Source organism: Ostrea edulis, chromosome 1 (genome assembly GCF_947568905.1).
Source record: "Ostrea edulis chromosome 1, xbOstEdul1.1, whole genome shotgun sequence".
Classification (NCBI taxonomy): Eukaryota; Metazoa; Mollusca; class Bivalvia; order Ostreida; family Ostreidae; genus Ostrea; species Ostrea edulis.
The window spans coordinates 45,592,936-45,605,089 of record NC_079164.1 but is presented as its reverse complement, the minus strand read 5'-3'; the positions used below and the strand labels follow the sequence as shown (position 1 = coordinate 45,605,089).

The window sequence follows — 12,154 nt, the reverse complement described above, 5'->3', positions numbered from 1 at the left end:
AGATTTTAAAATAAAAACCAACAACGTTTTGACAAGTCGACATTGAAGATATCGTATTTTTGAAAAACGGATGTAATACACCGAAGAGCACTGGTAAGGCTGATATCATTAATTATTAACTCAGTAGCTCACGGGATAAAACGACCGATGTAGAAGATTGTTAATTTTGAATTTATTATGTGAGCTCTAGGCGGAGACGCCATTCATGTTGCTTAGAAACGTCATTGTCTCCATCACGGTATTGAAGTAGGGGATGAATATTTTCTCTTGCAGCATGCGAGGTGACACAATGTCGCTCGATAAATGCTAAAGCGACTCCGAATGCAACGTTTGAATTCCAGTGGGATCCTGCCACAATACTACGCGTCAGACAGGAGTACGCCACCTTAACATTCAGCAACAAAACTTTGTGAAAGAGTCATTAGTTCGGAAAAATCAAATCCTAATAGAGAAGTATCGATTTTTCCTCCCCTTGGACGGATTTAGAACGTTCTTTCTATCCTATTGCGTGCGGTGTAATATGTATTGTTTCCTTCTACTGATTATGTGTATAAGTGTTAAATGTTACAGACGTAACCATCAAATTCTGTTCTTTATGTAAGTTTTTGTAATTTTATAAATTCTAACTGTAATATCTTTTTATTCAATTTGTCAGCTATGACATTCGGCTTAAACTCAAACGTGCTCCGTTACACGGTATATTATTTTTGAAAAAAAAGGTCTTTGTGCATCACGTCACAGCTGTGAATTTGTGGTAGCTATCAAACAGTCTTGGTCAGAGGTCCATGACGGCGCGCGAGAGTGGGGTGGGGGTAGAGTGGGTGGGGTTGAACACCAATAGCCAGTATAAATAAAACATACTCTCAAACTGATATGCTTATTAGGCAAAAGGCAAGCATTATGACATACACTTTATTTCAAAATATTTCTACTTTTTGAGTACATACCACTTACACTCGACATTATATATATATATATATATATATATATATATATATATATATATAGTCTTCCTGTAAACAATCCCAGGAAGACAATGATTTTTATTGATATATATATACAATGTATATTTAAAACGTCGAGTGTCTGTGGTTTATACAGATCACAGAAAATATAGTATTTGTGAGAGTTATCTTGGTAAATAAAATGTATGCAGCCAAATTCCTCCTAATGGTTCTGTGAACAATATGTGTGTTACAACTTACTTACAATAACTGAGGTTATTTAATAAGTAAAATACGTAACAATTAACATACAACAACTGTGGTTATTTACTTAGTATGATTTTTCAACAAAAACTGAACTATAAAGTAAAATTTGTTAAGGTACCTCTATGTGACATCATAAGTTCTTTTTTGCAAAATCTTTAATTCGTTAAACTTTGATTAAAAATTTATCTTTTGTAAGAATTTTATTCACTGGGTACAATAAAAAAAAACAACAACTAGTAAACTATATGATACTGAAAAAGTTTACATTTTCTATAAATATTTAATGATCATTATTTATATTACAATCTGTCGCCAAGGGCAATAACTCGTGCTATTATTTTCTCTATTGTATGTCTACAATGATTTTCCTGATATCCACAATTAATTTATATGTATTTATAAATTATGAATTCTTTTTAAACTGCTAATATTAAAACCGTGTCATTTTAACTTTATGTACTTTTTATTACGCTGTTTAACGAAAATGTGCGATTTTCTTATGTTACTATATATACTTCTGTTTATGCACATATATGTCTAATATCTTTAGAAAGGGGGCAACATATAGACTTTAGGGGGGGGGGGGTTATTGATTGAATAAAACTTAATTAAATGGAAATTAATACATTATTTTTATAGTTTGAACCCATAATAAGCTACCTTAATCGATATAAGAAGATGCCAAAGCTGTCAAATTGTTTATAAAAAGTTATTTACATGTATATTGTGAACTGCAGAATGAAACACATTGTGTCTAGAAAATAATGGATGACAGAAATACTAATAGGATAGAAACAATTTTTTCAAGACGAACTTATACATTAGTATTGAAACAAATTATCTGTACAGGAATAAGAGGACAATATTAAGCCTTTTTGTTTTTTTGTTTAGATTTGAATATGGGAAATCAGGCGTAAGGCATACTGCCAAATTGTGCATGCCCATTTCATATTCCTTGCTAGAAGTACTGCACATATTGCTATTATACACCAGTGGCTATACTGAGGCTTATTTACCTAAAACCTTTATTGTAACATAGATTCTACAAATGTTAACACGATATGAACAGAATAAATCTTTACACTAGCTAGATATGCATACGTGGTTAACGGTATATGTAATACCGGATCTAGGGGGGGGGGGGGAGGGGGGAGGGGGGGGGAGGTTACGGAAGTTGCAACCTAACCCCAAACTTTGATTGAAAATTTTAAAGAAAAAGTGGTCTTTTTTTGGCCATATTTTTTTTCCAATCTCCTTTTTTGGGACGGAAAAGGGACAAACTTGGGTCGCAACCAACTCCTCATCTCCGCCTTTGAAAATTTTCTGGATCCGCCCCTGCAGTCTGAAGTGCGAATTGTGATATGAGAAAATATAATATCTGTTTATAGTTAGAGTTATCTTTCTTTGTTTATTGAGCGAGTATTTGCTTGCATCTGTACACTTGCTGACTTGTGTTGATTTGTGTTATTTCCAGTGAATTATCTCTAGCCTTATTGACGATTGTGTTATAAGCAATTAGAACATATATGTACTATTTGTATGAAATGCATTTCTTGCATCATTTCAATTGCTCTAGTCATATCAGAATGTCAGAATTTACGGTGTATGCGAATGTTACATAGAAATGTTGTTTATGTTTCAATCTTTTACCACATAGATCTGTACACGTTGCTATATCAAAACTCAACTTTATGCAAATAAAGAAGTTTGCAAAGTAATTCGGGTTACACATCTGTACGGCGACAGAGCCCAGACAGAACAATGCCAGACAAATGAGTCTTAAACAATTTTTGTGTACACACTGGGATAAAGCGTGATACAATAAATGCATAAAATTATGCATGTATGCCATACCTTTGATTACCCCAAGTCTATATGATAAAAATATTTCGAAATATTAACTAATGCAACCCGATGTTTTTATGGTTTCCAGTGGCGGATTTAATGGGGGGGGGGGGGGCAACCGGCGCGCGCCCCCTAAAATTTTCAAATTTAAGGTAAATTGTGGTCTCTTGTTTAAAAATGTAAACGATAAACGATAAAAGAAGCAATAATTCCTTCCACTCTCGGAGAAATAAATCTTTTCATATATTGAATCACTCTTAATGGGAGAACTTACATTTTTTCCAAAACCCTTAAAATCTGCGTCATTTTATCAATTTCACCTTATTAAAAATGACAGAAAATAGTAAAAATATCTACATAGGAGACAATAGAAAACCAAGATGGTGGCGTGATACATCTTGTGAAATAGTTTATTTATAGGAAGACGATTTCTTTTAAATTCATATAGATATTTAAAAGGTCAAGTGCCCGTGTACCAAAACTGTAAACCAATCAATACATTCATGTTTGAGTGAGTTATCTTTCTTTCCCCCATGCTGAACCAAACAATAGTTTGAGATATATCATTACTGGAGTAGAACAAAAAAGTTGCGGGCGGCTTAAATCTTATAGTTTCTTCTTCCGTTATGATATTTATGTGAGTATAAATGAATCCTTTCAAGACTGAAAATAAAAATTAACACCCCCACCCTAATTTTCCCTAGATCATTTTTCTATTGAATTTCTCTATACAAACTGCCAAATTTATACATTGCTTACTATTTTCAAGAAATGTTTTTTAACTTTAATATCCTAAAACGTTATGCTTTGAACATCCAGCGTTTTATGATTGAACAATTTCGAGCTTTCTAATTGGCTGAGAATCCCGTGGGGAACCGGGTTAGAATAGGTCCCCAGTGTCCCTTGCTTGTCGTAAGAGGCGTCTAAATGGGGCGGTCCTTCGGATGAGACCACAAAAACCGAGGTCCCGTGTCACAGCAGGTGTGGCACGATAAAGATCCCTCCCTGTTCAATGGCCATAAGCGCCGAGCATAGGACTAAATTTTGCAGCCCTTCACCGGCAGTGGTGACGTCTCCATATGAGTGAAATATTCTCGAGAGGGTTAAACAACATACAATCAATCAATCTAATTGGCTGAGATCCAACAAACTATAGATCTTCTTCTCCATGTTCCTCAATATAACATATCTTGCAGCGCTTTCACACCTGGTTAACTTAATCTAATTTGAAAGTGGGTTAAGTAAACTCGTTTTGGACATGAAGTGAATTAATTCAACTTGGGTAATTAAACAAAAAACAACAACAACCGCAAAGTGAGTTAACATTTTTTGGGGGGTGTTATATGCGGTATATTAGCTGAATTTTCTGAGGAGACAAGGTTCTTAAAATCTGTCAAGGTAATACTTGATAGATTTTTACCGAGCGCAAAATTAACAAAAACTCAATTGAAGATATCTAATTATTAAATGATATCAATTCATTTGATGCGCGCAATAACCAAAGATATCTTCAAATAATTACTGATATCTTCAATTTTGAATAATGTGCGCATTATTTGAATTGTTAATAACATTAAATCATTCTGCTTAATTGATGCGCGCAATAATGGAATTGTTGCTCTCTTCAAATGAATTAATGACATCAACAATTTAATTGATGCATGCTATAATTCAATTAAAGAAAGCAATAGTCAATTTCTGTGCGCATTTATTGAATTTTATTGCCCTCTTCAGTCAAATAACTGTTTACATAAATTCAATTCATGCACGCGATAATGGAATAATTGCTTTCTTCATTATCATTAATTTCATTGATGCGTGCAATAATTCTTTTAAAGAGAATAACCTTTTAATTAGAGAAATCTTCAATTAATCAAATCATTTTTGCCGAGCTTTAAAGCAATGGCGAGCACTGATATGTCCAACCACATTGATGCATGGATCAATTCTGTCGATGAGAGCAATAATTGAACTGATGCATCAACTGGATTGATAAGAACAATAAGAGCAATAACTGATTTGATATGCGCATCATTTCAGTTATTGCGCGTAATAATTGAAATAATGATGTCTTCAAAATGATTAATGATATCTTTAATTATTTGAGTTTATGTTAATTTGGCGCTCCAATGATTTGATTTTTGCAGATATCGTTACAGTACGTGTAGTTTACATGTAGGTTAGCTCATTCTTCAACCTCAACCCAATTGTCTGTGTGAAGGCGATGCGGGCATTCTTCTGTGGGTTCAGTTAAAACCCGAGTGTATAAATTGATTCGAGTTAATTCAATACAATGCACGTGATGTAATATATTTAGACCTGAAGTCGTGTTTGGTTACATTTACACCATATATCCAGATTGTGAATCTGTGATATTTAATAATAAACGGGTTTTTAAAGACTCAATCCAGAATAAAGAATCTGGTTTCGCATGGATCCAAGGTGACTGAAAATGTATTTTGTAGTGTCAGAACAAAAAAATAATTAAAAAATAGATGCTGCTTGGTGCTCCCGGGTAAAAATGAAAATTCCGAAACCTTATTGCACGTCTATAGAACACCGACAATTATCTTCCAAAAGATGATTTGGCTACTGCTTAAATTGTGGAGTTCTGGGAACCAGGGGCTCTTCTATCGGGAAAAAACGTCCTTTTCTGGCCCCCATTTGGCTCCCAGGGTGAAAATTTGTTGCACATCTACAGGACACCACCATTCATCTTCCAAAAGATGATTTGGCTGTTGCGTTAAATGTATGAGGAGTTCTTGGAATAAGGTTTTTTGTTTATTTAGAAGAAAAAACATCGTTTTTTAAACCTCCATTTTGAAGGGTAAAATTGAAAATTCTGAAACCTTAGTGTACATCCACCTTGTATCATATTCCAAAAGATTGATTGGTTGCTGCTTAAAATGAAAGAGGGGAAAAAAAGTGTGACAGACGGACTTCCAACTAACAATATACCCCAACTTCCTTTAAAACGTGTGGATTATCTATTTCCTCAATAATCCATCCACTATGCTATGATAACCCGAATAGACTCCCTATACTCTTTAATTGGGTTATTACAGCATATGTAAATGGTTTATTAAAGAAATAGTTTATAAGTTTTGATTCAAGTGCCTATAATTTTATTGCACAAGTGGTGTTTCTCGCGAAATTACGCGAAAATAAATTCCTCGCGTGTAATATTGCATGTTCTGATATTTATGTTATTTGCATCCCGTGAGAATTTGGGATAGAATATGGGGGGGGGGGGGGGGGGGGGGGGGCTCCAGACTCGGTGCGTGCTGTACTTCATAGGTAAAGCATATTTTTATCTCAAACTAGAAGACTGTTAGAAACACATGATTAATATCCACGTATTGCAATCTTTTTTAAAAGGATAGCAACTTGTTTTATTATATTATTGAGTGCTTCAGAACATCGAGACTGCCGACCAGAGCTTACGAAACAACAGCTGGTCGGATTCTTTTTTAACAGGGCATAGTAGAAAGCGATTAGAAACACCCGTTTTCATTTGATGAACAATCGCATCAATTCAGGAATTCCAAAGTTTTGGTACGATGTTGGATATTCATCTAGAAGGCACGTGTAGCTGAATACATATATCAGTTTGTATTTTTACTAGTTTGTTGGATCATAGCCATTTAGAAACCTTGGAATTATTCAATCATAATAATAACAATTGTAGTCCTCTGATTGTGTTCAATACCATGACTAAATTACGATAACAGGATATAAAAAGAGATAAGTACATAATCAGGTATTGGTTAACCAAGGTCTACCAACATCTAAACATGTCCATGCAGTCACGAGTAGACATCATCAAAAGTTAAAAAAATATTTGTTAACTTATAAATTATATTATTACCTTCTGAATCGCGTCATTATGCTTTATTCGTGTTATGTCTTTCATTCGCGTTACAACACCTTTCTTCTGCATTATAATGTCTTTTGAATTCGCGTTATTACGCCTTTGATTTAAATCACTATGCCTTTGAAAATGTTTTTTTAAGCGATTCTAGCAGGCTTTCCTAACACACCGTGGTAATTAACTGAAGTTTGTGAATACTACTAGTCATAACCTCTAAATATTTTGCGTGAAAGGTGAAGATAACGAACAGTGATCAATCTCATAGTTCGTAATAATCCAAACTAAACACTGAGTGTCCCGGGTCACAAGTGGGGATACATCCCTCTACAACCCAGGATAATCCTGTCCAAATATCGTAGCATGTATTATCTTGTTCAGGTTGTAAGACTGGAGAGTGAAAGACTGCAATTCTGAAGGCGTGACGTGCGCGTCCAATACTCGGATATGCTTTCTTTTGTTTTGTTTATCAATTGCGTGGTGTTTACTTTTATGTTTAACTCTTCAAGTCTGATCAATAGATGTACCGGTAAGTATTATGTTTTCCCGCCTGTAATATTACCCATCTGTAAGTATTATGTATTCCCGCCTGTATGTAATATTACCAATCTGTAAGTATTATGTTTTCCCGCCTGTATGTAATATTACCCATCTGTAAGTATTGTTTTCCCGCCTGTAATATTAACCATCTGTAAGTATTATGTTTTCCCGCCTGTAATATTACCCATCTGTAAGTATTATGTTTTCCCGCCTGTATGTAATATTACCCATCTGTAAGTATTATGTATTCCCGTCTGTATGTAATATTACCAATCTGTAAGTATTATGTTTTCCCGCCTGTAATATTAACCATCTGTAAGTATTATGTTTTCCCGCCTGTATGTAATATTAACCATCTGTAAGTATTATGTTTTCCCGCCTGTAATATTAACCATCTGTAAGTATTATGTTTTCCCGCCTGTATGTAATATTACCCATCTGTAAGTATTATGTTTTCCCGCCTGTATGTAATATTACCCATCTGTAAGTTTTATGTTTTCCCGCCTGTATGTAATATTACCCATCTGTAAGTTTTATGTTTTCCCGCCTGTAATATTAACCATCTGTAAGTATTATGTTTTCCCGCCTGTATGTAATATTACCCATCTGTAAGTATTATGTTTTCCCGCCTGTATGTAATATTACCCATCTGTAAGTTTTATGTTTTCCCGCCTGTATGTAATATTACCCATCTGTAAGTTTTATGTTTTCCCGCCTGTAATATTAACCATCTGTAATGTAAATGCGCTTGACTTGTTGCATCTTACCACAAGAAGACATGTTACGATTATCGCGAATGTGTAAAAGTTTCAACAGTACCCGCTATTAATATCAAATCTACTTAATAAGACACCCACTTAATATGATACCCACTTAATATGATATCCATCCTGCACTGATATGAGTATACCATTGAAATGAACATATTTTATTGTAGTAAGTGTATATTATACAAATGGTTTGAACACATGTTCTTTCAACTTACGGGGTTCTCACCTTAAATACAACTGTCAATATACTAAATAGACATAATCGTTTCTTAGTTACATTAAATACATGAATTAAATATACATGTATCAAAGATCAGTTATTTGGGGAAAACATGGTGTTTTGTTATAGTAACAGTAACAGTATACCATTAATGAAATCTGCTGGATGAAGCTGTAATTTCTAAAACTTTACTTTTATATATCCCTTACATTGCCATGACCCATAATTGACATGTGTATAATCAATAGCGGCGGAAGTCGTTGTGTTAATGATAGTAAACACTGCATTTAAAAAAAAAAGAATATCATTTTTGAATGCTACATTACATCAGCTGTTTATTTCATTCTTTAGTGGCTACTATACAAAGCATTCGTTACTCTCTAATGCTACATTACATCAGCTGTTTAGTTCATTCTTCAGTGGCTATTGTACCATAGTTTGGCGTGTTTTCTTTTGTTAAAAGTGTGGGTTATCTGTACATAACCAACAATATTATATGGGGTAACTACTACCTATACAAAGCATTCGTCTAGATATGTCCCCTTACCTCTGCTTGACGTGATAACGTTATAGGTCATGCACGAATAATCATATCGTCTTTCGTCTTCTGGGAACGTTGTTCGAGAACAGTTGGAAAAAAGACCTTCACTGAAGGCCATTGTCACGTTTCCTCCTTCTAAAACGAAAGAAAGGTGGCTTTGAAACTGAAAGCAACTACATGTAGGAGTTACATTCCGGGAATAAAAATTCTGGGAAGATACTAGTAATGTAATAAAATTATATCCTAATGGAAGAAATTATACATTTGTTTCTGAAGATAAATTCGTTATATGACTTTCTGTAAATCACTTTGTTGAGGTTGAAATACATTTTGTAATAATGATTTAAAAACAAACAAACCAGTAGTAATATTCGTGAACATTTGTGATGTACATGTGCTACTAGAAATTATTTACAATATCAATATTGATTTTTCATATAAACTAAATTGAATCATATAGTTCATACTGTGAGTTAATAATCGACTTAGTGCATCCGTTCCCTGAATCAATATGTCTGCTGCCTTGTAATGACCTATAATCGAGCTCTATTTTGCAATTGGGCTTTTCATTATGACTTGTACAAATATGTTAATAACATATGTATTCATCGGAAAAGGTCAGGCATAAATTCGTGTATTTCGGACAAAAGGATGACTGTGAGGACATTGATAACAAGGACTGGCTTTATCTACTGGCGTTATAGAGACCCAACACTTGTACCAATCAGTATAGTCAATTCTAAAATTAGAGTATGTGCTAAAAGTTGCTAAAAGTTTTAGAATTTTACATTTTCAAGCTTTTATATTAACGCTATGACTGGCAAACACAAATAGTTCTATAATCATATCTAAGAAATAATAACTGCGCAAGGGGACTAACCCATATGCCGGGAGATTTTGTTAGGGGAAAAAAACCACGAACTCAGATAATTAAAAGGTGGCTTTTTCTAACAGTATCTGGGGACCTAGGGTGTTACCCATCAACAATTCAGACAAAGTGGTAATTATTTCTACTACTGTGATGTTTGTAATTTGTACACAGTTCTCCTATAGGAAACATACAATAACTCCATATCACGTCAGGGTATAAAATCCCCAATAAACCCGCGAGAGGCAACTTTATTAGGAGTTCATGGGAAATTTTAAAACGAGCGGAATATGGTTAAAATTCATAATATTGAATTCTAGCAAAGAAAAACCAACTGGACCAAAAAAAAAATGAGATAAACAATTTGAAATATCTAGTGAAGAATGGAGAGGAATTCATAAGGATGTTTTTATGAACACAAAAGATAGTAAATTACAATGGCTACAATATCGAGTAAATCATAGAATTTTAACTACAAACACTTTTTTGAAAATGATTGGGAAATCAGACAACGATTTATGTACTTTTTTTGTTTAGAGGAGAGAGAATCATTGGAACACATTATGTATGATTGTGAAAAAGTCAGTATTTTTTAAAGAAATGTGCAACGTTGGTTTACTGAAACCTTTTCATTCATTATTATTACTGATAAGAAAACTTTTATTCTTGGATGTTCGAAAATGGTAAACTTTGTAAATTATCATTTGAAACATTATATATACTTAACCAAATGTACAGGAGATTGTTTGTCATTGAGTAAATTTAAAGCCACTTGGACTAATGTATACAGAGTGGAAAAACAATTTGCAAGTAAATATAATTGTACAGATCAGTTTGAAAAGAAATGGAAATTATTTGAAATATTAGCTTAAGTATAACGTAAACTATGTTAAAACAAAAATATCCTAAAATGTTTCTTTTTTAGTATTATATACATTTGTTATAAATTTTCTTTTTCTTCGTAAGAAGTGAGGTAAATGTATATTCAATCAATAGTGTGTTTAAAGTAGTATTTTTTTTATGACAACCTTGGTATTACATCATATATCTGATTGTTAATTATTATAGTATGATATTTATGAACTCAGCCAGAGTACATTGTCAATTTTTTCTACTTTCTTTACTTCTAGCCTTTGTTTAGTATGAATGTCTGTCCGTGTGAATGTGTGAGCGAAAGAGTTGGAATTCTTAAAACCCTGTACCCCCTGGTCAGGTTGGGATGTAAGGGTTGTGTAAAAGCCTGACTATATACAACTATATACCTGAATAAATGTTGTTAAAAAAATAAAAAATTCATAGTCATTTTAGAATGAAGATACGAAAAATTCGAAAACAAAATTGCATCGTATATAGATAGACAGTTCATCGCTCAGTGTATTTTTAATGAATATGCCGATACGGTACATGTTAGAACCCGATTTCTATTTTCCTATTCTAAGTGGGAGTACACATTTCGTTTATAGGAATAGAATTTAGAAAAAATAATAATTGGCATTCATGGAATATGTCCTGTGTACAAATTCCACGCATAAAAATTATCTCTAAGAATAGGGTTTGGACCTCACAATAGTACATCTAAATTTCATTAACAGTATATTGCTATTATTTGATTTCTACCCCACCCCCCAAAAGATAAATACGTAAATAAGGCACAGCTTATACAAAATATGAAGAACGTGCAGATCATTTTGAATTTGATAAGAGCTTTTGTAAAATTGTAACGAATCTTGTTCACATACTTATATTTCTAACCACTCATGTCCAATTTTCAGTTTTTAATAAGTACTGCATTTATCGATCTCGAATGTTTATTAGTAATTTAGCGAGTCGCCTAGAAAGAATTCAATAAGTACCAAAGTACATACATCATTATTTTTGTACACATTAACAATCTCCGATATACTAGTTTTCAGCACCACCAACTTTTTGTACAAATACAGTTTCATGTCCAAAGCGCGTAAGCACGTTAATTACTCTTTTCTATTTGTAGAAATTTATCGTTTTGTATCGCAGCTTTTCATCAGGCCCCTCCTAGGTACTTATTGCATTCTTTCAATTAACTAAAAAGACTTATTTGTATCGGACGCGATACTATAAACTGTCTGGTCATTTCCCCCACGTGGGTCTAATTAAAAGATATTGAAGTTCTTCGTACTGTTTGCACAGAAATCCATTTAGTTTATAAATATGTGTCACTACTTGAAAACTACAAATAAGAAAGATACTATTTTATGTATATGGATAATACTGGATACCGCGGTTGCGGTAGCTCGGTATTTGGAGCGTTCGTC

General features: G+C 33.5%; 1 long non-coding RNA gene across 1 annotated transcript; it reads left to right on the top strand.

Annotated features, from left to right (window-relative positions):
* The first annotated feature begins 2 nt into the window (after positions 1-2).
* On the top strand, positions 3-2,929 carry LOC130050013 (uncharacterized). The gene is made up of 2 exons (XR_008798398.1): positions 3-93; positions 274-2,929. It is a non-coding gene; the product is annotated as an uncharacterized LOC130050013 (long non-coding RNA).
* Positions 2,930-12,154: the final 9,225 nt, after the last annotated feature.